The sequence below is a fragment of the Mobula hypostoma genome, chromosome 3 (assembly GCF_963921235.1).
Source record: "Mobula hypostoma chromosome 3, sMobHyp1.1, whole genome shotgun sequence".
NCBI classification, from domain to species: Eukaryota; Metazoa; Chordata; class Chondrichthyes; order Myliobatiformes; family Myliobatidae; genus Mobula; species Mobula hypostoma.
In genome coordinates, this window is record NC_086099.1 from 112,852,924 (window position 1) to 112,880,398 (window position 27,475).

At 43.3% G+C, this 27,475-nt stretch overlaps 1 protein-coding gene and 1 long non-coding RNA gene across 6 annotated transcripts in view; one reads left to right on the plus strand and one right to left on the minus strand.

Moving 5' to 3' along the window:
- Positions 1-26,540, plus strand: LOC134344199 (uncharacterized). Its single transcript, XR_010017390.1, has 3 exons — positions 1-70; positions 24,822-25,060; positions 26,515-26,540. It is a non-coding gene; the product is annotated as an uncharacterized LOC134344199 (long non-coding RNA).
- The window catches only part of LOC134344194 (ankyrin-2-like), a 978,678-nt gene that overhangs the window by 939,114 nt on the left and 12,089 nt on the right, over positions 1-27,475 (minus strand). The window lies entirely within an intron of this gene.

Below are 27,475 nucleotides of genomic sequence, written 5' to 3' on the forward strand. Positions count from 1 at the left end.
AGAGAAGATGCTGGGGAGAACCAGTCGTAGGATATCAGCCATTGGAAGACCCGTTTGTTCAAGATGGATTGTGAGTGACGTTCGGAAGGTGGTGTGAGTTTTCACATTGACCGAGGGCCCAGCGTGTGAGTGACAGGGAAGTTCAAGATGAGCTCCAACTTGTGCACATTTGACTGTTTAATTAAAGTGGGCCTTTTTCTTTTTCTTTACTAACCCTTAAGTTAAAATTCAGAAATATAATTCCTTTAATTATATGCAACGTACTGTCCATTATTTCATGGCTCTAATTCGTAACAAGGTAACAAATTACACAGCATCCACACAAACCAGGCTTTGGGGTGGGATCAAGCGCACCTCAATCTCATGAGTTTGGCGGGACTGGATTGCGTCTTCCCTAGACTTACGCAGCCAAGGAAACCAGGGAGTTTCACATGTACTTTATTTTGACTAAATATACAACATCTTTCGTGAGCTAAGGTTATTGAACCATGCCATCTTCTTTCTTCCTCACAGGAAGATACTGGTACTAGTTTAACAAACTATTTAAATTGACTATGTTTGATTCTTCTTGGCTGAATTTACAAATAAGCTGTATGTCAGTAAGTTTTCTGTGACGAGTGTCATGCTGACAAGTAATGTTAATTCTGTTAATAATGTTTATTTCTACCCTCTCCCTAGTTATCCTCTTGTTTTTAATACAAATATTCAGAGACACTCGAGAACAAATGAGGGAGTTTATGCCCGTTGGATTGTTTTTCTCCAGCAGGGATTCCTAACCTTTTTACACCATGAACCCCTACCATTAACTGAAGGATCTGTGGACCTCAGTTTGGGAACCTCTGCATGAGAGACTGACTGGTGACTTGATAGAAGTATACAAAATTATGTAAGGCATAGATATAGTAGATAGTCAGATTCCTTTTCCCAGAGTGGAAATCTGAAACATGAGAGGGCATATTTAATATTAGAGGAAAAAGTATAAAGAAGAATTACGAGGCAAGTAGTAAGTGCCTGGAATGTATTGCCAGGTGACGTGGTGGAATCAGATATGTTTGACATGCATTTAGACAAACACATGTACAGGCAAGGAATGGAGAGATATTTATCATGTGAACACAGATGTGATTCATTTTGCTTGGCTTCATGGATACAATGATAAAAAGATTCACAGGGTTGTTGCCTGGATTGGAGGGCTTGAATTATCATTTCGTGTGAAGGAGGCTTAGAAGTAACATGATAGGTAGAAGATACTTTGTTGATCCCAAAGGAAATAACGGTGTCACAGTAGCATTACAAGTGCACAGATATAAATATTAGAAGAGAAGAAGAATTAAAAAAATAAGTTACCACAGTCTAACAGGAGGGGGCTATCACTTCCCGGCTATAGGTTGACTCATTAAAGAGCCTGATGGCTGAGGTTAAGAATGACCTCATATAGCACTCTTTGGAGTTGCACAGTTGTCTTAATCTATTAGAAAAAGTGCTCCTCTGTACAGCCAAGGTGGCATGCAGAGGGTGTGAAACATTGTCCAGAAGTGCCAGGATTTTCTGTAGGGTCCTTTGTAGCCTCCAGTGTGTCCAATTTGACTCCTGTAACAGAGCCAACCTTGCATGGGATACCTTGAAAGGTACCCCATACAAGGCTTATTGAGAAAGCATGGGATCCAAGGGGACATTACTTTGAGGATCCAGAAATGGCTTACCCACAGAAGGCAAAGATTGGTTGTAGACAGGTCATATTCTGCATGGAGGTCGGTCACCAGTGGAGTGCCTCAGGGATCTGTTCTGGAACCCTTACTCTTCGTGATTTTTATAAATGACCTGGATTAGGAAGTGGAGTGATAGGTTAGTAAGTTTGCTGATGACACAAAGGTTGGAGGTGTTGTGGATATTGTGGAGGGCTGTCAGAGGTTACAGCAGGACATTGATAGGATGAAAAACTGGGCTGGGGAGTTCAACCCAGATAAGTGTGAAGTGGTTCATTTTGGGAGGTCAAATATGATGGCAGTATATAGTATTAATGGTTAGACTCTTGGCAGTGTGGAGGATCAGAGGGATCTTGGGGTCCGAATCCATAGGACACTCAAAGCAGCTACGCAGGTTGACTCTGTGGTTAAGAAGGCGTATGGTGTATTGGCTTTCATCAACCGTGGAATTGAATTTAGGAGCCAAGAGGTAATGTTGCAGCTATATAGGACTCTGGTCAAACCCTATTTGGAGTATTGTGCTCAGTTCCGGTTGCCTCACTACAGGAAGGATATGGATGCCATAGGAAGGGTGCAAGGGAGATTTACAAGGATGTTGCCTGGATTGGGGAGCATGCCTTATGAGAATAAGTTGAGTGAACTCAGCCTTTTCTCCTTGGAGTGATGGAGGATGAGAGGTGACCTGATAGAGGTGTATAAGATGAAGAGAGGCATTGACTGTGTGGATAGACAGAGGCTTTTTCCCAGGGCTGAAATGGTTGCCACAAGAGGACACAGGTTTAAGGTGCTAGGGAGTAGGTACAGAGGAGATGTCAGGGGTAAGTATTTTACTCAGAGAGTGGTGAGTGCTTGGAATGGGCTGCCAGCAATGGTGGTGGAGGCGGATACGATAGGATCTTTTAAGAGACTTTTGGATAGGCACATGGAGCTTAGAAAAATAGAGGGCTATAGGTAAGCCTAGTAATTTCTAAGGTAGGGACATGTTCGGCACAACTTTGTGGGCCAAAGGGCCTGTATTGTGCTGTAGGTTTTCTATGTTTCTAATCAGTTTATTGATCCTGTTGACTTCACCCATGTTGATGCCATTGCCCCAGAACACGACCGAAAAGAAAATTGTACGGGCAACAATGGACTGGTAGAACATGTGAAGGAAAGGTCTGCATACTCCAAAGGACCTCAGTCTCCTCAGGATGTAGAGGCGACTCTGGCCCTTCTTATACACAGCCTCTGTGCTGGTGCTGCACTCAAGTCTGTCACCCATGATAGACTTAAAGAGACTATTCGGGTTGTTCCCATGGGAGAGTTGTCAAACATTAAAGAGCATTTGTACATAATGAGAGGGAAGAGATTTCAAGGGGACCTGAAGGGTAAATTTTAATATGTGGTTGTTAGATTCCAATGTATAATTATTATTTTCTTTGTAGTTTAATAACTTACTGTATGTCTGCTTGTATTTGATATAACTACATGTAATTGTTCAGTATGTTTCCTAGTGATCACAGCATATATTTGCAATTGTTCAGTGTGTCCCCTGGTGCCTATAGTTCTTTTTCTTTATCGAAGCATCTTTGGTATCACATTATTTGAATAGGGCCTATCTGATTGGTTAACTCTTATCTACAAAATTGAATGGAATGTCTTTAATCTATGGTATAGAGCATGTTGGTCTGCCATCATTGATTCTTCTTTTCCTTCCCTATTAGCATCTTGTTATTCCCCATTTCCAATTCTCTTTGTTTTATTAAGCTCTTAGAGCTTAATAAAAAATCATATTGCAACAAATTTTATGCCTCTTTCTTGACTTCCGAGAAAACCTTGGATCAAAAACATCAGAATCTGGTGCAGCTGGTAAGGCTGGCCAGATGAAGTGGAAATTTTTAGCACATGAACAAAGGTTCCTCTAATGGTGAGAGTTTCCTCTAAATCCAAATTATCTGAGAGAATGGACTAGTTCTGGCTTCAATACACCACTTTGTGGAAACGTAGGAGTGAGGAAACTACTATACATTCCTACTCTGAAAAAAAGAGATCTGTTAAAAAAAACAGGCAACACACACAAAATGCTGGAAGAACTCAGCAGAACAGGCAGCATCTATGGAAAAGGGTATAGTCAACGTTTCAGGCCGAGATCCTTCATCAGCTCTGATTGCTAATCAATATGCTAATTGCTAATCCCTGTGGTGACAGATCCATCAATTATTTTCAATGCCTCGAAGCATCCACACTAATAGGTTATAGTTATTGATATGGCCAGTGGATGCTGGTTTATGCCACTGGTGTGTGAATATCACAGTTGATGGTCAGTAATGCCAGTGGATGAAACTACCACAAGGGCTTCACAACAGTCCCACTGTCTATTACATGGCTTTGAGAAAACATCTGAGGAAATATTGATTTGACTATCATATAATATGTGAATGATATCCTGAATGCAAACCAGGATGAACATGATGTGCTTATTTTCTCAATTATCTATCCTCCAAACATCACAAAACAAATCTAGACAAGGCACAATTCTAAGAAGTAGTTTACTTGGGACAGAAAATTTCCCAAGGTAAGCAGAAAACCACTGAGATCATGCAAAAGACATGCAAAGCCACCTGCAATAGCCCAGCAACTCTGATAATTTCTGGGGTTGTGTAAATGGGTTGATTCATTTACTGAACATACCCACTATTCAACAATCTGCTGATGGGCAGTAAGTGCTCAGAAGACCTTGTGATTCTAAATGAAGAACAGCTGGAAGTGTTTCAAACTTTAAAGGCAAAATTGTGAACTGCACCTGAATTAGAAATCCCTGATACTGATAAATCATTTATCCTGAATGTTAATGAGAAACATATGATGGCAGTCTTAATGCAAGAACATGGAGACCAACAGCAGCCTGTTGGTGACTACTCTGCCAAAGGTCTGATTTTGTACACTGATAGCTCCCCATTGACTGAGAGGGAAATTCAAATGGCTGGATGGGCTGTTGTTTCTGAAGCTGAAATGCTGCCATGAGGAGGCATAACAGAACTGAAATCTCTGACTGAAGTATGAAAGGTGGCAGAAGGAAGATCAGCAAATCTCTACACTGATTCTCATTAAGCTTTGGAGTTGTTCATGATTTTGGAAATTTATGGACACAAAGAGGATTTCTTATGGCTGTAGTAACCTCAATTAAGAATGGCCAACGAGGACAAAAACTATGGATGTCATTCAGTGAGTAATTTGATTATTACATGTTCTTTTTTCTATTGCATTTGACCTCCAGAGACTCCAAATGCACCTCTGCCCATTTGAGCCAGAAATTCCCATTAGCTAATGAGCTCTTTAAATTTAAGGATGTCCTTGAATCAATTTCCTTTTCCTTCTATAATCCATCTGATGTGAAGTTCAAAGTAGAGTAACACACATCAAAGTTGCTGGTGAACGCAGCAGGCCAGGCAGCATCTATAGGAAGAAGCGCAGTCGACGTTTCAGGCCGAGACCCTTCGTCAGGACTAACTGAAGGAAGAGTGAGTAAGGGATTTGAAAGCTGGAGGGGGAGATGCAAAATGATAGGAGAAGACAGGAGGGGGAGGGATGGAGCCGAGAGCTGGACAGGTGATAGGCAGAAGGGGATACGAGAGGATCATGGGACAGGAGGTCCGGGAAGAAAGACAGGGGGGGGGTGACCCAGAAGATGGGCAAGACGTATATTCAGAGGGACAGAGGGAGAAAAAGGAGAGTGAGAGAAAGAATGTGTGCATTAAAAAGAGTAACAGATGGGGTACGAGGGGGAGGTGGGGCCTAGCGGAAGTTAGAGAAGTCAATGTTCATGCCATCAGGTTGGAGGCTACCCATACGGAATATAAGGTGTTGTTCCTCCAACCTGAGTGTGGCTTCATCTTTACAGTAGAGGAGGCCGTAGATACCATTCAGGGCCCCAAACAGTCCTTCCAGGTGAGGCATCACTTCACCTGTGAGTCAACTGGGGTGATATACTGTGTCCGGTGCTCCCGATGTGGCCTTTTATATATTGGTGAGACCCGACGCAGACTGGGAGACCGCTTTGCTGAACATCTACGCTCTGTCCGCCAGAGAAAGCAGGATCTCCCAGTGGCCACACATTTTAATTCCACATCCCATTCCCATTCTGACATGTCTATCCACGGCCTCCTCTACTGTAAAGATGAAGCCACACTCAAGTTGGAGGAACAACACCTTATATTCTGTATGGGTAGCCTCCAACCTGATGGCATGAACATTGACTTCTCTAACTTCCGCTAGGCCCCACCTCCCCCTCGTACCCCATCTGTTACTCTTTTTAATGCACACATTCTTTCTCTCACTCTCCTTTTTCTCCCTCTGTCCCTCTGAATATACCTCTTGCCCATCTTCTGGGTCACCCCCCCCCCTGTCTTTCTTCCCGGACCTCCTGTCCCATGATCCTCTCGTATCCCCTTCTGCCTATCACCTGTCCAGCTCTCGGCTCCATCCCTCCCCCTCCTGTCTTCTCCTATCATTTTGCATCTCCCCCTCCCCCTCCAGCTTTCAAATCCCTTACTCACTCTTCCTTCAGTTAGTCCTGACGAAGGGTCTCGGCCTGAAACGTCGACTGCGCTTCTTCCTATAGATGCTGCCTGGCCTGCTGCGTTCACCAGCAACTTTGATGTGTGTTGCTTGAATTTCCAGCATCTGCAGAATTCCTGTTGTTTGCGTTCAAAGTAGAGTACTTGTCTGGTGTCAGGCATATGGATGATGTGGCCTGCCTGCTGACAGTAGTCATAACCTCTATGTTGGCATTAATTCATGTAATCTGCAATTTGTTTAGAAGCTTTGTGAAAACAACACAAGTGTAACACTTTAAGGAGCAGACTCTGTATACTTATGTCTCAAGTATAAATGAGGGGTGATTTCTGCAGATGATGACATTCTTTATAGATATAATGTTATTGTTTTTAAAACATCATCAGCCAAAGACTGTCGTTGCTATGACAGCGTTGAAGTGGTGGAACCTGGGCAGAGGGGGAGTTGATGAGAATGTGGTTAATGAGAAAATGTTAGAACATAGAACAGTATGGCAAAGGAAAAGGACCTTTGATCTATAATGTCTTCACAAGTTAATAAAATGCCGAACTAACCCCTCTGCCTAGACAACATCTATATTCTTTTATCTGCATACCTATGTGGTTAACTAAGAGCATCTTAAACATAACTATTATATTTCTCTCCCTGGCAGCACATTCCAGTCACCCATCACCTGCTCCATCAAAAGAACTTGCCTACATCTCTTCTAATCTTATACTCTTTCAGCTTAAATGTCTAGCATTTGTCATTTTAACCCTGGTAAGAAGATACGAATTATTCCTTTTGATATGGTTCTCAAAATCTTGTTAGTTTCCTCCAGGTCTCCAGGGTAGTAATGTAGTAATCTCTGGATTGCCGCCTGTGTCATATGTCACTAAGGGTAAGACAGGTGAAGGCGTGGCTGAGGAACTGGTGCAGGGGGCAGTGGTTTAGATTTATGGATCATTGGTGTCTCTTCTGGGGAAGATACGACCTATACAATAGGGATGGATTACACCTGAACCAGGCGTCAGGGAAGGGGTGTGGGGGAGGGTCCAATATCCTTGCCAGTAGGTTGGCTGGAGTTGTTCGGGTGGGTTTAAACTCATTTGACAGGAGAATGGGAACCGGAGTGATAGTGCTGAAGGTGAGGTCGTTGGGTTACAAATAGAGGCAATGTGTAGTAAGACTCATAGCAAGGACAGGCTGATAAAAAGAGCAAATTTGCAGTCAACAGGTTAACTTGCAACGTTAAATGTGGACAAAATCGAAAAGGGATAATACAGGACTAAAATGTTACATCTGAAGGTGTGCAGCATATGGAGTAAGGTCGATGAAGTTGTAGCATAGTTACAGATTGGTGAGTATGATGTTGTAGGCAACACTGAATCATGGTTGAAACAAGATTATAGTTGGGAGCTTAATGTCCAGGGATACACATTGTATCAAAAATATGGGCAGGAAGACAGAGGGGGATGGCATAGCTCTGCTGGTAAAAATGAAATTAAATCATTAGAAAGAGATGACATAGGGTCATAGAACATAGAAATTTGAAGAAAGGGAGTAGATATAGCCCAGGAAATTATAGGCCAGTGAGTCTTACCTCAGTGGTTGGTAAGTTGATGGAGAAAATCCTGACAGGCAGGATTTATGAACATTTGGAGAGGCATTATACGATTAGGAATAGTCAGCATGGCTTTGTCAAGGGCAGGTCGTGCCTTACCAGCCTGATTGAATTTTTTGAGGATGTGCTAAACACATTGATGAAGGAAGAGCAGTAGATGTCATGTATATGGATATACATTTGATAAGGTACCCGATGCAAGGCTTATTGAGAAAGTAAGGAGGCATGGGATTCAAGGGGAACAACAGGAATTCTGCAGATGCTGGAAATTCAAGCAACATACATCAAAGTTGCTGGTGAATGCAGCAGGCCAGGCAGCATCTCTAGGAAGAGGTACAGTCGACGTTTCAGGCCGAGACCCTTCGTCAGGACTAACTGAAGGAAGAGGTTCCTTCAGTGGATTCAAGGGGACATTGCTTTGTGGATCCAGAACTGGCTTGCCCACAGAAGGCAAAGAATGGTTGTAAACAGGTCATATTCTGCATGGAGGTCAGTCACCAGTGGAGTGCCTCAGGGATCTGTTCTGGGACCCTTACTCTATGTGATTTTTATAAATGACCTGGATGAGGAAGTGGAGGGATGGGTTAGTAAGTTTGCTGATGACACAAAGGTTGGAGGTGTTGTGGATAGTGTGGAGGGCTGTCAGGGGTTACAGCGGGACATTGATAGGATGAGAAACTGGGCTGAGAAGTGGCAGATGGAGTTCAACCCAGATTAGTATGAAGTGGTTCATTTTGGTAGGTCAAATACGATGGCAGTATATAGTATTAATGGTAGTTAATACTACAATGTGGAGGATCAGAGGGATCTCGGGGTCTGAGTCCATAGGACACTCAAAGCAACTGCACAGGTTGACTCTGTGGTTAAGAAGGCATATGGTGTATTGGCCTTCATCAATCGTGGAATTGAATTTAGGAGCCAAGAGGTAATGTTGCAGCTATATAGGACCCTGGTTAGACCTCACTTGGAGTACTGTGCTCAGTTCTGGTCACCTCACTACAGGAAGGATGTGGAAGCCATAGAAAGGGTGCAGAGGAGATTTACAAGGATGTTGCCTGGATTGGGGAGCATGCCTTATGAGAATAGGTTGAGTGAACTCGGCCTTTTCTCCTTGGAGCGATGGAGGATGAGAGGTGACCTGGTAGAGGTGTATAAGATGATGAGAGGCATTGATCGTGTGGATAGTCAGAGGCTTTTTCCCAGGGCTGAAATGGTTGCCAGAAGAGGACACAGTTTTAAGGTACTGGGGAGTTGGTACAAAGGAGATGTCAGGGGTAAGTTTTTTCACTCAGAGAGTGGTGAGTGTGTGGAATGGGCTCCCAGCAACGGGGTGGAAGTGGATACTATAGGGTCTTCACTGACTTTTGGATAGGTACATGGAGCTTAGAAAAATAGAGGGCTATAGGTAAGCCTAGTAATTTCTAAGGTAGGGACACATTCGGCACAACTTTGTAGGCTGAAGGGCCTACATTGTGCAGTAGGTTTTCTATGTTTCTATGACATTACAGGCCCTTCATTGTATCCATTTCCACCACCACCGCCAGCAGTGCATTCCATGCACCCACCACTCTCTGTGTGGAAAAACTTACCCTTGACATCCCTTCAGTACCTATGCCCCCTTGTGTTAGCCACTTCAGCCCTGGGGAAAAGCTTCTGGCCATCCACACAATCAATGGCCCTCATCATTTTGTACACCTCTGTCAGGTCACCTCTCATCCTCCATTGCTCCAAGGATCAGAAAGTGTTGAATCATTGTGAATAGAGCTAAGGAGCTGCAAGGGTAAAAAGGCTCTTATAGGACTTATATATGTACCCCCAAACAGTAGTAAGGATGTGGTCTACAAATTACAACAGGAGATAGAAAATGCATGCCAAAAGGGTAATGTTACAATAGTCATGGGGGATTTCATTACAAGGGTAGATTGGGAAAATCAAGTTGGTGCGGGATTCCAAGGGGGGCATTTCTAGAGTGTCATTGAGATGACTTTCAAAGCAGTTCGTGGTTGAGCCCATGAGGGGATTAGTTATTCTGGACTAGGTGTTGTGCAATGAACCGGAATTGATTAGAGAGCTTCAGGTAAAAGACAATATGATCAACTTCACCATGAAATTTGAGAATGAGAAGCTAACATCGGATGTATCAGTATTATAGTGGAGTAAAGGAAATTACAGAGGCATAAGAGAGGAGTTGGCCAGAATTGACTGGACAAAAACACTGACAGGGCTGATGGCGGAGCAGCAATGGCTGGAATTTCGGGAGGCAATCCAGAAGGCACAGAATATGTACATCTCAAAGAGGAAGATGTATTCTGAAGGCAAGGTGACACAACTGTGGCTAACAAGAGAAATCAAAGCCAACAAAACAGCCAAAACAGCCAAAGATCACGCAAAACTTAGTAGAAAGTTAAAGGATTGGGAAGATTTTAAAAACCAATAGAAGGCAACTAAAAAGTCATTAAGAAGGTAAAGAAGAAATATAAATGTAATCTCACCAATAATATTAAAGAGGATACCAAAAGTGTTTTCACACACAAAGTGTAAAAGAGAGGCGAGCGTGGATATCGGACCACTGGAAAGTGATGCTGGAGAGGTAGTAATGGGGGACAAGGAAACAGCAGACGAACTGAATAAGCATTTTGCATCAGTCTTCACTGAAAGACACTAGCAATATAGTGAAAGTTCCAGGTGTCAGGGTCACGAAGTCTTTGAAGTTACCATTTCTTGGGAGAAGGTTATTGGTAAGCTGAAAAGGTCCGAAGGTAGACAAGTCACCTGGATTGGATAGTGTACTCCCCAGGGTTCTGAAAGAGGTGGCTGAAGAAATTCTGGAGGCATTAGTAACGATCTTTCAAGAATCATTAGATTCTGAAATGGTTCCCGAAGACTGGAAAATTGCAAATGTCACTCCACTCTTCAAGAAGGGAAAGAGGCAGAAGAAAAGAAATTACAGGCCAGTTAGTTTGACCTCAGTGATTGGGAAGATGTTGGAGTCGATTATTAAGGGTGAGGGTACTTGGAGGTACATGATAAGATAGGCCGTAGTCAGCATGGTTTCCTCAAGGGAAAAATCTTGCCTGACAAATCTGTTGGAATTCTCTGAAGAAATAACAAGCAGGATAGACAAAGGAGAATTAGTTGGTGTTGTGTTCTTAGATTTTCAGAAGGCCTTTGACAAGGCACCACACGAGGCTGCTGAGCAAGCTGTGAGCCCATGGTATTTCAAAAAAAGTTTCTAGCGTGGATAAAGTAGTGGTGATTGGCAAGAGGCAAAGAGTGAGAATAAAGGGAGACTTTTCTTGTTGGCTACCCATAACTAGTGGGGTTCCACAGGGGTCTGTGTTGGGACCGATTCTTTTTATGTAGCATGTCAATGATTCGGGTGATAGAATTGACAGCTTGTTGCAAAGTTTGCAGATTATATGAAGATAAGTGGAGTGTCAGGTATTTTTGAGGAAATAAGCTCCAAAAGGATCTAAAACTGATTAGGAGAATGGGCAAAGAAGTGGCAGATGGAGTCAGAAAATGTATGGTCATGCACTTTAATAGAAGAAATTAAAGGGCTGACTATTTTCTAAATGGAGAGAAAATACAAAAAATTTGAGGTTCAAAGGGACTTGGGAGTCCTTGTGCAGGATTCCCTAAAGGTTAATTTGCAGGTTGAGTCCGTGGTAAGGAAGGCAAATGCAATGTTAGTATTCATTTCAAGAGGATTGGAATATAAAAGCAAGGATGTAATGTTGAGATTTTATAAAGCACTGTTGAGGCCTCGCTTGGAGTATTGTGAGCAGGTTTGGCCACTTATCTTAGAAAGGATGTGCTGAAACTGGAGAGGGTTCAAAGGAGGTTCACAAAAATGATTCCAGGATTGAATGGCTTGTCATACGAAGACCGTTGGATGGCTCTGGGCCTATATTCACTGGAATTCATCAGAATAAGGAGTGACCTAATTGAAAGCTTAATTGGAGTGAGCAGGAGATGGACATGAGCTACAGGGAGTTAGTCACCCCAAGGCTGCAGGAGTTAGAAAAGTGGGTGAGTGTTAGGTAAGGGAAGGGAAGAGCTCAGATAGTAGAGAGCACCCCTGTGCCCATCCCCCTCAGTAATTGTTATCTCTTTTTGGATGCTGTTGGAGGGCGGGGGGAATGACCTGACAAGAGGACGACTATGGTGATCAGGTTTCTGGCACTGAGCCTGGTTCCATGGTGCAGAAGGGAAAGACGAAGATGAGGAATGCAGTAGTCATAGGGGATTCCATAGAGAGAGGAACAGACAGGAGGTTCTGTCAGCTTGATAGAGATACCCACATGGTGCGTTGCTTCCCAGGTGCCAGGGTACGGGATGTCTTGGATCGAGTGCAGAGTATTCTGAAGGGAGAGGGTGAACAGCCAGAAGTTTTGGTACATGTTGGTACCAATGACATAGGAGGAGGTCCTGAAGAGAGAATTCAGGGAGTTAGGTAGGAAACTGAAAAGCAGGACCTCCAGGGTAGTAATTTCAGGATTGCTCCCTCTAATGAGCGCAAGAATAGCATGATCAGGCATATTAATGCATGGCTGAGAGACTGATGTAGGGGGCAGGGCTTCAGATTCCTGGATCATTGGGGCCTCATCGGGGGAGGTACAACCTGTACAAAAGGACTTGCACCTGAATGTAAAGGGGTTCAATATCCTAGTAGGCAGGTTTAATACGAAGGGTTTAAGCTAATTTGGCAGGGAATGGGAACTGGAGTGATGAGGCTGAGGAAGCGGAAATCAGAAATAAATCAAAGATAGCGTTCAACAGAGATGACAGAAAGGACAGGCAGAAGATGAGGCATAATCAGAGCCAATGGGATGAGTTACAGGGCAATAGAGACGTAGTGCAGTTAAAACAGAAAGCAACAAATACTGGACTGAAAATGTACGCAGCATAAGAAACAAAATGGAAGATCTTGAAATTCAGCTGCAGATTGGCAAGTATGATGTTGTGGCCATCTCTGAAACTTGGCTAAAGGATGACTGCATTGGGAGCTGAACGTCCAAGGGTATACGGTGTATCGGTGTTAGTAGGCAGAAGGGTTGATGTGGCTCTGTGTATAAGAAATATTAAATCATTAGAAAGGGATGACATAGGATCGGAAGGTGTGGAGACTCTATGGGTTGAGTTAAGAAATGGCAAGGGTAAAAGGACCCTAGTGGCAGTTGTATAGAGGCCTCCAAACAGCAGCCGGGATGTGGATTACAAATTACAACAGGAGATAGAAAAGGGGTGTCAGAAGGGCAATGTCATGATAATCGTTGGGGATTTCAACATGAAAGTGGATTGGGAAAACCAGTTCAGTACTGGACCTCAAGAGAGAGAATTTGTAGAATGTCTAAGGGATGGCTTTTTAGAACAGCTTGTTGTTGAGCCCACTAGGGGATCAACTGTGCTGGATTGGGTGTTGTGCTATTGGTTGATAAGAGAGCTTGAGGTTAAGGAACCCTTAGGGAATAGTGATCACAATATGATCGACTTCACTTTGAAATTTGAGAAGGAGAAACTAAATTCCAATGTGTCAGTATTTCTGTGGGATAAAGGAAATTACAATGGCATGAGAGGGTAACTGGCCAAAGTTGACTGGAAAGGGACATTAGCAGGAAGGACAGCAGAGCAGCAATGGCTGGAGTTTCTGCAAAAACTGAGGGAAGTACAAGACAGATAAATACCAAATAAGAAGAAATTTTCGAAGGGAAAAAGGACACTACAGTGGCTGACAAATGAAGTCAGAGGCAAAGTAAAAGCAAAAGAGAAGGCATACGAGGAAGCCAAAGCTAGTGGAAAAATAGAGGATTGGGAAGCTTTTAAAAATTTGCAGAAGGAAACTAAGAAGGCCATTAGGAAGGAAAAGATGAATTGTTGGCCAGACGAAACTTCAGTCTGATCAAGGACAGGGGAAGCAGACAAGCCAGTTGTCTTTGTTTCCCCCCATTTCGTGAACTCTGAACTGATTCTTGCTCTTGGATAATCTAATCAGAGCAATTGAATGTGGACACAGGAAGCTTCAGGCAATGATCTGCTAGACCTGAGACCATTCTCTAACAAGTAGTCATTTGTTATGAAAAGGGAATGGACGCTGAACTGATTCTTGCTCTGGGACAATCTAATCAGAGCGATAAACCTGAGACCATTCTCAGAGGAGTAGCTACTTGCTATGTAAAATGCCAGACCTGCAATCGGTAATCTCGTTAGACTCTGTCTGGGTTGCCTCATTTAACTGGTTTGGACCAGTCAGAGTGTAAAGACACAAATACACAAGGCAGGGGTGGGCAGAGCCATGAAACAATGTTGGCTGTAGTCCTGTACAATGACCAATAAGAAAGTGACCCAGGTAGGTCAGGTGACTTTGAGCCAATGGGATGGAAATCCAATGGTTCAATTGATGAGGAACAGTATAAGACTCAGGAGCTCCAAATACACAAGGAGATAAGGAGGACCCCACAGACACATGGAGATCAGGACCACGAGAAATGCCTGGCCAGCGTAGACTCCTTTCCCGGGTAATACCTTTTCTCTTCATTGACTGTTCATGGAGGGTCAGGGAATTCTAGTAGGGTACACACAGAGACAGTTTGTGAATCCACGTGCTTTTAGTTGAAACAATAAAGGTTACTTGTCGCTAAATACAGATTCTCTGTACCTTACTGAACATTATTACAAGGGGCGATTCTTGTAACAGAATTATAAAAGGGAATTGGCAACTTTCTAAAAGCTTTTTTATATAAAGAGTAAAAGGGAGCCAAGGGTAGATATAGGACAAATACAAAATGACACTTGAGATATTGTAATGAGAGATGCAGAGATGACAGAGGAACTGAATGCGTATTTTGCATCAGTCTTCACACTGGAAGACATCTGCAGTACACCGGACATTCAAGTGTGTCAAGGAAGTGAAGTATGTGCAGTGAAATTTACGACCGAGAAGGTGCTTAGGAAGCTTAATGGTCTGAGGGTGGATAAATCTCCTGGACCTGTTGGAATGCACCCCCGGGTTCTGAAGAAAGTAGCTGGAGAGTTTGCTGAGGCATTATCAATGATCTTTCAAGAATCGATAAATTCTGTCATTGTACCGGAGAACTGGAAAATTGCAAATGTGACTCTGCTACTTAGAAGGGTGGGAGGCAGCAGAAAGGAAACTATAGATTTGTTAGCCTGACATCAGTGGTTAAGAAGTTGTTGGAATCTATTGTTAGGGATAAGACTACGGAGTACCTGGAGGCACATGACGAGATGGGCTACAGCCAGCATGGTTTCCTGAAAGGAAAATCTTGCCTTACTAACCTACTGCAATTCTTTGAGGAAATTACAAGCAGGGTAAACAAAGGAGATGTAGTAGGTGTGCTGTACTTGGATTTTCAGAAGGCCTTTGACAAGGTACCACACATGAGGCTGCATAGCAAGATAAGAGCCCATTGAATTAAAGGGAAGTTACCAGCATGGGTGGAACATTGGGTGAGTGGCAGAAAACAGAGTGGGAATAAAGGGATCCTATTCTGGCTGGCTGTTAGTAACCAGTGGAGTTCCACGGGGGTCGGTGTTGGACTGCTGCTTTTTAAGATGTATGGCAATGATTTGGACTATGGGATTAATGCATTTGTGGCTAAATTTGCTGAAGATAGAAAAGCAGGTGAACGAGCAGGTACTGTTGAGGAAACACAGAGCCTGCAGAGAGACTTAGATAGTTTAGGGGAATGGGCAAAGAAGTGACAAATGAAATACAATGTTGGAAGGTGTATGGTCACGCACTTTGGTGGAAGAAATATACTGGCAGACTATTATTTAGATGGGGAGAGAATTCAAAATGCAGAGATGCAAAGGGACTTGGGAGTCCTTGTGCAGGATACCCTAAAGGTTAACCTCCAGGTTGAGTCAGTGGTGAAGAAGGTGAATGCAATGTTGACATTCATTTCTAGAGGTATAGAATATAACAGCAAGGATGTGATGTTGAGGCTCTATAAGGCACTCATGAGACCACACTTGGAGTACTGTGCACAGTTTTGGGCTCCTTATTTTAGAAAGGATATACTGACATTGGAGCGGGTTCAGAGAAGAGTCACAAGAAAGATTCCAGGAATGAAAGGGTTACCGTATGAGGAACGTCCAGCAGCTCTTGGGCTGTATTCCCTGGAGTTCAGGAGAATGAGGGGAGATCTCATAGAAACATTCCAAATGTTAAAAGACCTGAACAAATTAGATATGGCAAAGTTATTTCCCATGGTAGGACAAGAGGGCACAACTTCAGGATTGAAGGACGTCCATTTAGAACAGAGATGTGGGAAAATTACTTTAGGCAGAGGGTGGTAAATCTGTGGAAATCGTTGCCAAGAGTAGCTGTGAAGGCCAAGTCACTGGGTGCATTTAAGGCAGAAATAGATAGGTTCTAGATTAGCCAGGGCATCAAAGGGTGTGGGGAGAAGGCAAGGGAGTGGGGATGACTGGAAAAATCGGATCAGCCCATGATTGAATGGCAGGGCAGACTCGATGGGCCAGATGGCCTACTTTTGCTCTTATATCTTATGGTCTTATAATCTAAATCTATCAAATGGTGAAAGGCCTGAATTTTGTGGATGTGGAGAGGATGTTTCCTGTGGTGGGAGTGTCTAAGACCAGAGGACGCTAACTCAGGGTAGAGGGGTGTCCCTATAGGAGAGAGATGAGGAAGAATTTCTTTAGCCTGAAAGTGGGGAATCTGTGGAACTTATTACCACAGGCAGCTGTGGAAGCCAAGTGTATTTAAGTCAGAGTTTGATAGATTCTTGATTCGTCAGGGCATAAAGGTATATGAATGAAAAACAAATAAAAGTTTTCCCCAGTGGGAAACCATGGATGAACAGAGAAGTTCGCCTCCTGCTCAAAGCCAAAGATTCAGCCTTCAGGTCTGGAGACCGGGAGGCTTACAGCTTAGCCAGGGCCAACCTGAGGGGAATCTCTCAGGCTAAACACATATACAAACAGAGAATCGAGGAGCACTTCAACTCCTTGGACCCCCAGCACATGTAGCATGGCGCTCCCACATCAGCAGCACAGGAAGAGCTTCTTTCCTGAGGCTGTGACCCTGCTGAACCTCTCATCACAGTGCTAAACAGTATTGCACCCATACTGTACTGTCTCAGTACTTTTATATTTGTGTGCTGCAGCACTTACTTTTTACTCGCAGTTATTTTGTCAATAACACTATTCTTTGCCTTTCTGGTTCAATGCTAACTGCACTTCATTGGCCTTGTATCTGTACTCGGCACAATGACAATAAAGTGGAATCTAATCTAATCTAATCGGGATGGGGAAAGCAGGAGATTGGGGCTGAGAGGAAAAATGGATCAGCTATGATGAAATAGCAGAGCTTCTGTCCTAAAGCTTATGGTCTTATGGATTCCCCTCAGCTTCCACTGAACAATAGAAAAATATTTTCTTTTCAAGATCCAAGATTCAAGATTGTTTATTGTTATTCTTCAGTGCACACGTGTAAAGAATGATTGTACTCTAGATGCAATGTAGCATAAGCATGAAAAACAATAAGTATAAAAGTAATTCTATCAAGCACAATGTATAAGTAACTGTTGAGTATGATCGTATATACACAAGATCATCCTATGTGCATGGACTGATTGTATGTACATAAAATATATGAACATAAGGTGACTAATAGGAAATGATAAAGTGACAAAGCAACTCTTACCAACAGGAACTCTTCTAGGTAGTAGCAGAACATATGAAAACACAGTAGGGCAGTGACTCTGTCAGTGTGGGTATAAGGTGTGAAGTGCAAGCATAAAGTAGCAATGCATGGTGAGGTTGAAGGATGTGTGGAAGTGTTGATCAGCCTGACAACTGGGGGAAACAACTGTTTTTGAGTCTAGTGGTCCTGGTGTGGATACTGCATAGCTCCTTCCCTGATGGACATGGGGCAAACAGTCCATAAACAGGGTGGATGCAATCCTCCATATTGCTGGCTTTTTAAAAAATATACAGTTTATCTCCTTGCAACATAAATCCTGAGAGGCAAGATTTATGAACATTTGGAGAGGCATAATATGGTTAGGACTAGTCGGCATAGCTTTGTCAAAGGCAGGTCATACCTTATGTGCCTGATTGAATTTTTTGAGGATGTGACTAAACACGATGAAGGTAGAGCAGTAGATGTAGTGTATTTGGATTTCAGCAAGGCATTTGACAAGGTACCCCATGCAAGTCTTATTGAGAAAGTAAGGAGGCATGGGATCCAAGGGGATCTTACTTTGTAGATCCATAATTGGCTTGCCCACAGAAGGTAAAGCGTGGTTGTAGATGGGTCATATTCTGCATGGAGGTCGGTGACAAGTGGTGTGCCTCAGGGATCTGTTCTAGAACCCCTTCTGTTTGTGATTTTTATAAATTACCTGGATGAGGAAGTGGGGGAGATTGGGTTAGTAAATTTGCTGATGTCACAGATTGGGGGTGTTATGGGTGTTGGGGGTGTCAGAGGTTACAGCAGGACATTGATAGGATGCAAAACTGGGCTGAGAAGTGGCAGATGCAGTTCAGCCCAGATAAGTGTGAGGTGGTTCATTTTGGTAAGTCAAATATGATGGGAGTATTAATGGTAAGACTATTTGCAGTGTGGAGGATCAGAAGGATCTTGGGGTCCAAGTCCATAGGACACTCAAAGCTGCTGCGCAGGTTGACTGTGTAGTTAAGAAGGTGCATTAGCCTTCATCAACTGTGGAATTGAGTTTAAGAACCGAGAGGTAATGTTACAGCTTTATAGGACCCGGGTAAGTCCCCACTTGAGTATTGTGCTCAGTTCTGGTCACTTCACTACAGGAAGGATGTGGGAAGTATAGAAAGGGTGCAGAGGAGATTTACAAGGATGTTGCCTGGATTGGGGAGCATGCCCTATGAGAATAGGTTGAGTGAACTTGGCCTTTTCTCCTTGGAGCGATGGAGGAAGAGAGGTGACTTGATAGAGGTGTATAAGATGATGACAGGCATTGATTGTGTGGATAGTCAGAAGCCTGTTCCCAGGGCTGAAATGGCTAACATGGGAGGGCATAGTTTTAAGGTGCTTGGAAGTAGGTACAGAGGAGATGTCAGGGTTAAGTTTTTTTTACTCAGAGAGTGGTGAGAGCATGGAATGGGCTGCCAGCGATGATGATGGTGATGGATGCGATAGGGTCTTTTAAGAGACCCCTGGATAGGTACATGGAGCTTAGAAAAATAGAGGGCTATGGGTAACCCTAGGTAATTTCTAAAATAAGGACCTGTTCAGCACAGCATTGTGGGCTGAAGGGCCTGTATTGTGCTGTAGGCTTTCTATGTTTCTCCACAGAAAATGCTGGAGGAACTCAGCAGGCCAGTCAGCATCTATGGAAAAGAGTAAACAGTCAACATTTCCTGCATCTGCAGATTTTTTCGTGTTTTGTATGTCCTTGATGGCTGGTAGGCTGATGCCAGTGATGCTTTGGACAGTTTTAACTACACATTATAGAACCCTCCTGTCCGCCACAATGTAGTCTCCATTTCGCATGGTGATACAGCATGCTAGGATGCTCTTAACTGCAGAACTGTAGAAGATAATGTATATTGAGGTGCATAGTCCAGCTCTCTTCAGCCTCCTCAGAAAGTAGAGGTGTTTGTCCTACATCTTATTATAGCACAGGCTCTCTAATCCAGGCAGTGTCCTAGTAAACCTCTTAGACCATAAGACCATAAGCCCATAAGACAAAGGAGCAGAAGTAGGCCATTCGGCCCATCGAGTCTGCTCTGCCATTTTATCATGAGCTGATCCATTTTCTCCTATTTAGTCCCACTCCCCTGCCTTCTCACCATAACCTTTGATGCCCTGGCTACTCAGATACCTATCAATCTCTGCCTTAAATACACCCAATGACTTGGCCTCCACTGCTGCACGTGGCAACAAAGTCCATAGATTCACCACCCTCTGACTAAAAAAATTTCTTCGCATTTCTGTTCTGAAAGGGCACCCTTCAATCCTTAAGTCATGCCCTCTCGTACTAGACTCCCCCATCATGGGAAACAACATTGCCACATCCACTCTGTCCATGCCTTTTAACATTCGAAATGTTTCTATGAGGTCTCCCCTCATTCTTCTAAACTCCAAGGAATACAGTCCAAGAGCGGACAAACGTTCCTCATATGTTAACTCTCTCATTCCCGGAATCATTCTAGTGAATCTTCTCTGTACCCTCTCCAACGTTAGCACATCCTTTCTTAAATAAGGAGACCAAAACTGCCCACAGTACTCCAAGTGAGGTCTCACCAGCGCCTTATAGAGCCTTAACATCACATCCCTGCTCCTATACTCTATTCCTCTAGAAATGGCTGTCAACATTTTATTCGCCGCCTTCACCACTGACTCAGCCTGGAGGTTAACTTTAAGGGTATCCTGTACGAGGACTCCCAAGTCCCATTGCATCTCAGAACTTTGAATTCTTTCCCCATTTAAATAGTAGTCTGCCCATTTATTTTTTCTGCCAAAGCGCATAGCCATACACTTTCCAACATTGTACTTCATTTGCCACTTCTCTGCCCATTCTTCCAATCTATCCAAGTCTCTCTGCAGACTCTCCATTTCCTCAGCACTACCGGCCCCTCCACCTATCTTCGTATCGTCAGCAAACTTAGCCACAAAGCCATCTATTCCATAATCTAAATCGTTGATGTACAATGTAAAAAGAAGCGACCCCAACACTGATCCCTGCGGAACACCACTGGTAACCGGCAGCCAACCAGAATAAGATCCCTTTATTCCCACTCTCTGTTTCCTGCCAATCAGCCAACGCTCTATCCACGTATGTAACTTTCCCATAATTCCATGGGCTCTTATCTTTTTAAGTAGCCTCATGTGTGGCACCTTGTCAAAGTCCTTCTGAAAATCCAAATATACAACATCCGCTGCATCTCCCTTGTCTAGCCTACTGGTAATTTCCTCAAAAAATTGTAATAGGTTTATCAGGCAGGATTTTCCTTTAAGGAATCCATGCTGAGTTCTGCCTATCTTGTCATATGGAATCCATGCTGAGTTCTGCCTATCTTGTCATATGCCTCCAGGTACTCTGTAACCTCATCCTTGACAATCGACTCCAACAACTTCCCAACCACGGATGTCAAGCTAACAGGTCTATAATTTCCTTTTTGCTTCCTTGCCCCCTTCTTAAATAGCGGAGTGACATTTGCAATCTTCCAGTCTCCGGAACCATGCCAGAATCTATCGACTTTTGAAAGATCATCGCTAATGCCTCCGCAATCTCCACAGCTACTTCCTTCAGAACAGAAGGGTGCATTCCATCTGGTCCAGGAGATTCATCTACCTTTAGCCTATTCAGCTTCTTGAGTACTTCCTCTGTCGTAATTGTGACTGCGCACACTTCTCTTCCCTGCCACCCTTGAGTGTCTGGTATACTGCTGTCTTCCTCAGCGAAGACTGATGCAAAATACTTGTTCAGTTCCTCTGCCATCTCCTCATCTCCCATTACAATTTCTCCAGCATAATTTTCTATCGGTCCTGTATCTACTCTCACCTGTCTTTTACTCTTTATATACTTGAAAAAACTTTTAGTATCCTCTTTGATATTATTTGCTAGCTTCCTTTCATAGTTAAATTTTTCTCTCTTAATGACCTTCTTGGTTTCCTTTTGTAAGGTTTTAAAAACTTCCCAATCCTCTCTCTTCCCACTAATTTTTGCTTCCTTGTATGCCCTCTCTTTTGCTTTAACTTTGGCTTTGACTTCTCTTGTCAACCACGGTTGCATCCTTTTTCCACTCGAAAATTTCTTCTTTTTTGGAGTATACCTGTCTTGCATATTCCTCATTTCTCGCATAAACTCCAGCCACTGCTGCTCTGCTGTCTTTCCTGCCAGTGTCTCTTTCCAGTCAACTTTGGCCAGTTCCTTTCTAATGCCACTGTAATTTCCTTTACTCCACTGAAATACCGACACATCAGATTTCGGCTTCTCTTTTTCTAATTTCACAGTGAACTCAATCATGTTATGATCACTGCCTCCTAAGGGTCCCTTCACCTCAATCTCTTCAATCACCTCCGGTTCATTACACAATACCCAATCCAGTACAGCCGATCCCCTAATAGGCTCAACAACAAGCTGTTCTAAAAAGCCATCTCGCAGACATTCTACAAATTCTCTCTCTTGAGATCCAGTGCTGACCTGATTTTCCCAATCTACTCGCATGTTAAAATCCCCCACAATTATCATGATACTGCCCTTCTGACAAGCCTTTTCTATTTCCAGTTGTAATTTGTAGTCCACATCCCTGCAGCTGTTTGGAGGCCTATAAATAACTGCCATCAGGGTCCTTTTACCCCTGCTATTTCTTAGCTTGACCCATAAAGATTCTGCACCTTCCGATCCTATATCACCTCTTTCTAATGATTTAATATCATTTCTTACCAATAAAGCCATGCCTCCCCCTCTGCCTACCTTCCTATCCTTGGACGTTCAGCTCCCAGAGACATGCATCCTTTAGCCAGGTCTCAGTGATGGCCACAATATCATACCTGCCAATCTGTAGCTGTACAACAAGATCATCCACCTTATTTCTTGTGCTGCGTGCATTTAAGTACAACACCTTAAGACCAGTATTTGATACTTTTTGCTTTGATTTCACTGCAACTTTATTGCACTGTAACTCATCCCAATGGCTACAAATTTGCCCCATCACCTGCCTGTCTTTCCTGACATCTTTACTGCTCACTATCTTAGATTTATTTCTGTTTTCCCCTTCCTCCGCTCTATCATTCCGGTTCCCATCCCCCTGCCAAATTAGTTTAAACCCTCCCTAACAGCTCTATTAAACTTTCCCGCCAGGATATTGGTCCCCTTCGGGGTCAGGTGTAACCTGTCCTTTTTGAACAGGTCATACTTCCCCCAGAAGAGATCCCAATTATCCAAGAATCTGAAGCCCTGCCCCCTACACCAGTCTCTCAGCCACGCATTCATCTGCCTGATCCGACTACTCTTGCCCTCGCTAGCACGTGGCACAGGTAGCAATCCCAAGATTACTACGTTGGAGGTCCTGCTTCTCAGCTTCCTTCCTAACTCCTGGAAATCTCTCTTCAGGACCTCCTCCTTTGTCCTATCTATGTCATTGGTACCAACATGTACCAAGACAACTGGCTGCTCACCCTCCCCCTTTAGAATATTCAGGACCCGATCCGAGACATCCCATACCCTGGCACCTGGGAGGCAACACACCATGCAGGTATCTCTGTCAGGCTCACAGAATCTCCTGTCTGTTCCCGACTATGGAATCCCCCACGACTACCGCATTTCTCTTCTCCCTCCTTCTCTCCTGCACAACAGCGCCAGGCTCAGTGCCAGAGACCCGGTCACAGTGGGCGTCCCCCGTCAGGTCATCCCCCTCAACAGCATCTAGAACAAGATATTTGTTGCTGAGGGGACAGCCACAGGGGTGCTCTCCACTATCCAGGTATTTCCCTTCCCTCTCTTGACAGTGACCCAGTTTTCTGACCCCTGTAGCCTAGGGATGACTACCTCCCTGTAGCTCCTGTCTATCACCTCTTCACTTTCCCTGATAAGCAGTAGGTCATCAAGCTGCAGCTCCAGATCCCTAACACAGTCTCTGTGGAGCTGCAACTCGGTGCACCTGGCGCAGATGCGGCTATCAGGGAGGCTGGAAGTCTCCCAGGATTCCCACATCTGACACCCTGAACAAAGCACTAACCCTGCAGGCATGCTATCTAATTCTCTTTTCCACCCTCTCCAAAGCCTCCATCTCCTATAAAGGGGGAACCAGAATTAAATACAGTACTCTAGGTGCAGCCTAACCAGAGCTTTATAAAGATCCCGTACAATTTCAAAGCATCAACTAAAAGTCGGGCACACTATATACCTCACGATACCACCCTGTCAACCTGTGTAGCTACTTTCAGAGAGGTATGGACTTGGACCCCAAGATCCCTCAGTTAATCAATACTACTAAGGCATCTGCCATTAACTGTGTACTTTCCCTTAATATTTCATTTTTCACCTCATACTTGGCTGGATTAAACTCCGTGTCTTTTCTGTTCCCATATCCCAGTGTATTTATTTAGAGATACAGTAATTCACCCTCGTAGCCCAATGCGCCCAAACCACCCAATTCCACCAATGTGACCAATTTACCTACTAATCTGTGTGTTTTTGTAAGATATAGACCTTGTTGCCAGCTTATGCTGTCAGCACATTGCATTCTCTGGTCATTTTAATCATGATGAGATAATCATAGAATTGTATTTTTCCAAGTTTAACAGTCTTAAAATCAATAAGTATTATACTATCTCAGCATGGCTTTTAGGAATTTTCATTTCCTCAAAATTTTATGCATTCAATGTATGAAACAGTCATGTGAATAATATTTTTAATCTGCTTTCACTTCAAATCATTATAAAATTAACTGTACATCAAGGTTAAAAAAAAACAACGGATGAAAGACTGAGCCCACTCTATCTAAATGCCATAGCTTGTATGGAAATCTGGCTGACTTGGGCCAGGCTTCCGACCCGGTCAGTTAATCCAAGGTGAAAATTATAGATCTTGTATTTTTAAGAATAAAAACACCATGTTCCAAAAATTAATGTTTCAGAAACAGAATCAGGTTTATTATCACCAGCATGTGTCATGAAACTTGTTAACTTAACAGCAGCAGTTCAATGCAATACCTGTATGTAATATAGAAGAAAAAATAAAGTAAATCAATTACAGCATATGTATATTAAATAGATTAAAAATTGTGTGTAACGGGATCTTAAGTTTTATTTGTTATGGACTATGCCTTTAAGGGGGGAGAGGGGGGAGATGGGGGAGAGGGGGGAGACGGGGGAGAGGGGGGAAAAATCAAGACTGACTTCTGGACTCTGTTGGATTTCTACTGTCTACAAAATTGCTTGGTTGCTATGGTGACCAGTTCATGTTTATATTTCTCTGCAGCGAAATGAATTTATACAAGGACACTACAGAACTGCTGTCGGCTTCTGGGTTGCCACTGTGAAAGACAGTTGGAGTTATTTGATGGACAATCGATTATTTATACAGTTCGCAGTTTGTTTTGAATAAGCAAGGTCAGATGACTTTCACACAGACACACAATTTAGAGTCAAGATGGATTCGGTTAATGGAAGACACCAGTGAATCGGTTGCTGGTTTAAACTTTCAGTAGCCCAAAAGGGGTGAGTTGAGATCGATCCACAGTATTGATAAATGATTCTCATAAGTTGCTGCATCTGGAAGTAGTTGCAGAGAGGGGAGAGAAAAGTTTGAAACAGAAGAATCCTAGTGACAAGGAGGTCACTGTTTGGACTCTCTCCAAGTAGCCCATAAGGGATGAGTTTGATTCCATTCAAATACGAAAGTGTGAATGTCACATAGTTAATCCACAGGAGTGGGTTCTCTGGTGAGGGGAAAACCTTTGTGAATACCACATGTGTGCTTACCTTTGTCTGGGTGTGGTAGTTCACTGCAGAAAGGCACCCTGCGGCAAATCACTGTTGGAGTTATTTAGTTTGTCGTGGAACTGGATAAGTGGCTATCACGTTGTGTGTTTGGGGTAACCGCGTGGAATCTACTGGTGTGTCAACCCTTGCCTGGGTGGTGGTTCCCTTGAAGATGGTCCCCTTTGTGAGAAGCTACTGTTGATGATAATCCATATGTGGATTCCGTTTGAGTATCCTGTGGCTACCACTTTGGGATGACCCGTAGCTGAATTCGGGTGTGGTACCACTTGTGTTGAAAGGATATTTGTTGTAGATCACTGTCGGTGATACTTCATGTGTGGAGTGGAACAACTTCGGAGACAAAACCTACTGCTATTGTTATTTTGTATTGCTGTCATGGAATTTGTGGAATATCAACGTAATTGCCTTCTCACAATATTCGCCTTTGGATTACAAATATCTCGCATTAATTAACCTGAGGATTGAACTGAACTTTCTTATATACCATCGTAAGACCGTAACTCTTGCCACCTGATTTCGAATGAGTTTGGGAACTCTATCTATACATCTATATATGCATAACCCTTTACCCTTGATTGATCTGGTTTAAGTTACCATATTACGTCGCAACTAATAAAATAGTGATTATTAACTGCAAAAACAGACTCCAGGTGTGTTCTTTTGCTGCTGATACTTTTACAGGGTTGTGTGTACGTAACATGTGCAAAAATAGAAATCATATATATTTTAAAAGTGAGGTAGTGTTCATGGGTTCAATATCCATTTAGGAATCGGATGGCAGAGGGGAAGAAGCTGTTCCTGAATCGCTGTGTGTGTGCCTTCAGGCTTCTGTACCTCCTACCTGATGGTAACATTGAGCAAAGGGCATGCCCTCGGTGCTAGAGGTCCTTAATAATGGGCGCTGCCTTTCTGAGACACCACTCCTTGAAGGTGTCCTGGGTAACTCGTAAGCTTGTACCCAAGATGGAGCCAAATAAACTTACAACCCTCTGCAGCTTCTTTCGGTCCTGTGCAGTAGCCACCTTCCCCCCCCCCCGCCCCCCCCCCCATACCAGACAGTGATGCAGACTGTCAGAATGCTCTCCATGGTACATCTACAGAAGTTTTTGAGATACCAAATCTCTGTAAACTCCTAATAAAGTATAGCTGTTGTCTTGCCTTCTTTACAGCTGCATCGATATGTTGGAACCAGGTTAGATCCTCAGAGATCCTGACACCCAGGAACTTGAAGCTGCTCACTGTCTCCACTTCTGATCCCTCTGAGGATTGGTATGTGTTCCTTCCTCTTACCCTTCCTGAAGTTCACAATCAGCTCTTTCATCTCACTGACATTGAGTGCCAGGTTGTTGCTGTGACACCACTCCACTAGTTGGCATAACTTGCTCCTGTACACCCTCTCGTCTCCATCTGAGATTCTACCAACAATGGTTGTATCAGCAAATTTATAGATGATATTTGAGCTATGCCTCGCCACACAGTCATGGGTATAGAGAGAGTAGAGCAATGGGCTAAGCACACACCCCTGAGGTGCACCAGTGTTGATCATCAGCGAGGAGGAGATATTGTCACCAATCCACACAGATTGTGATCTTCCGGTTAGGAAGTTGAGGATCCAATTGCAAAGGGAAGTACAGAGGCCCAGGTTCTGTAACTTCTCAATCAGGGAATAATGGTGTTAAATGCTGAGCTATAGTCAATGAATAGCATCCTGACGTAGGTGTTTTACTAATGTTTCACTGTCGTGACCCGTATCTGGGCCATACCCTTCAAATATCCGGAACTGCCACTCGGTTTTTTTTTGCACTACCTTACTTTCCCTTTTCTATTTATGATTTATAATTTAAATTTTTAATATTTACTATCGATTTGTACTCCAGGGAGTGCAAAGCACAGAACCAAATATCGCTGTGATGATTGTAGGCTCTAGTATCAATTGTTTGGTGACAATAAAGTATAAAGTAAAGTATTTTTTTAATTTTCTTGATTCACCAACAAACTGCACCTATGATTCTTTGATTTGGCATGAAGTACTGATTAAAAGCTATGTGGGAATTGAGCGAGGGCTCAGATTAATGACTAATGAAAACAGGTGCAAGAGGTGGGTACTGCCTTAAGATAGTACCCCGATCC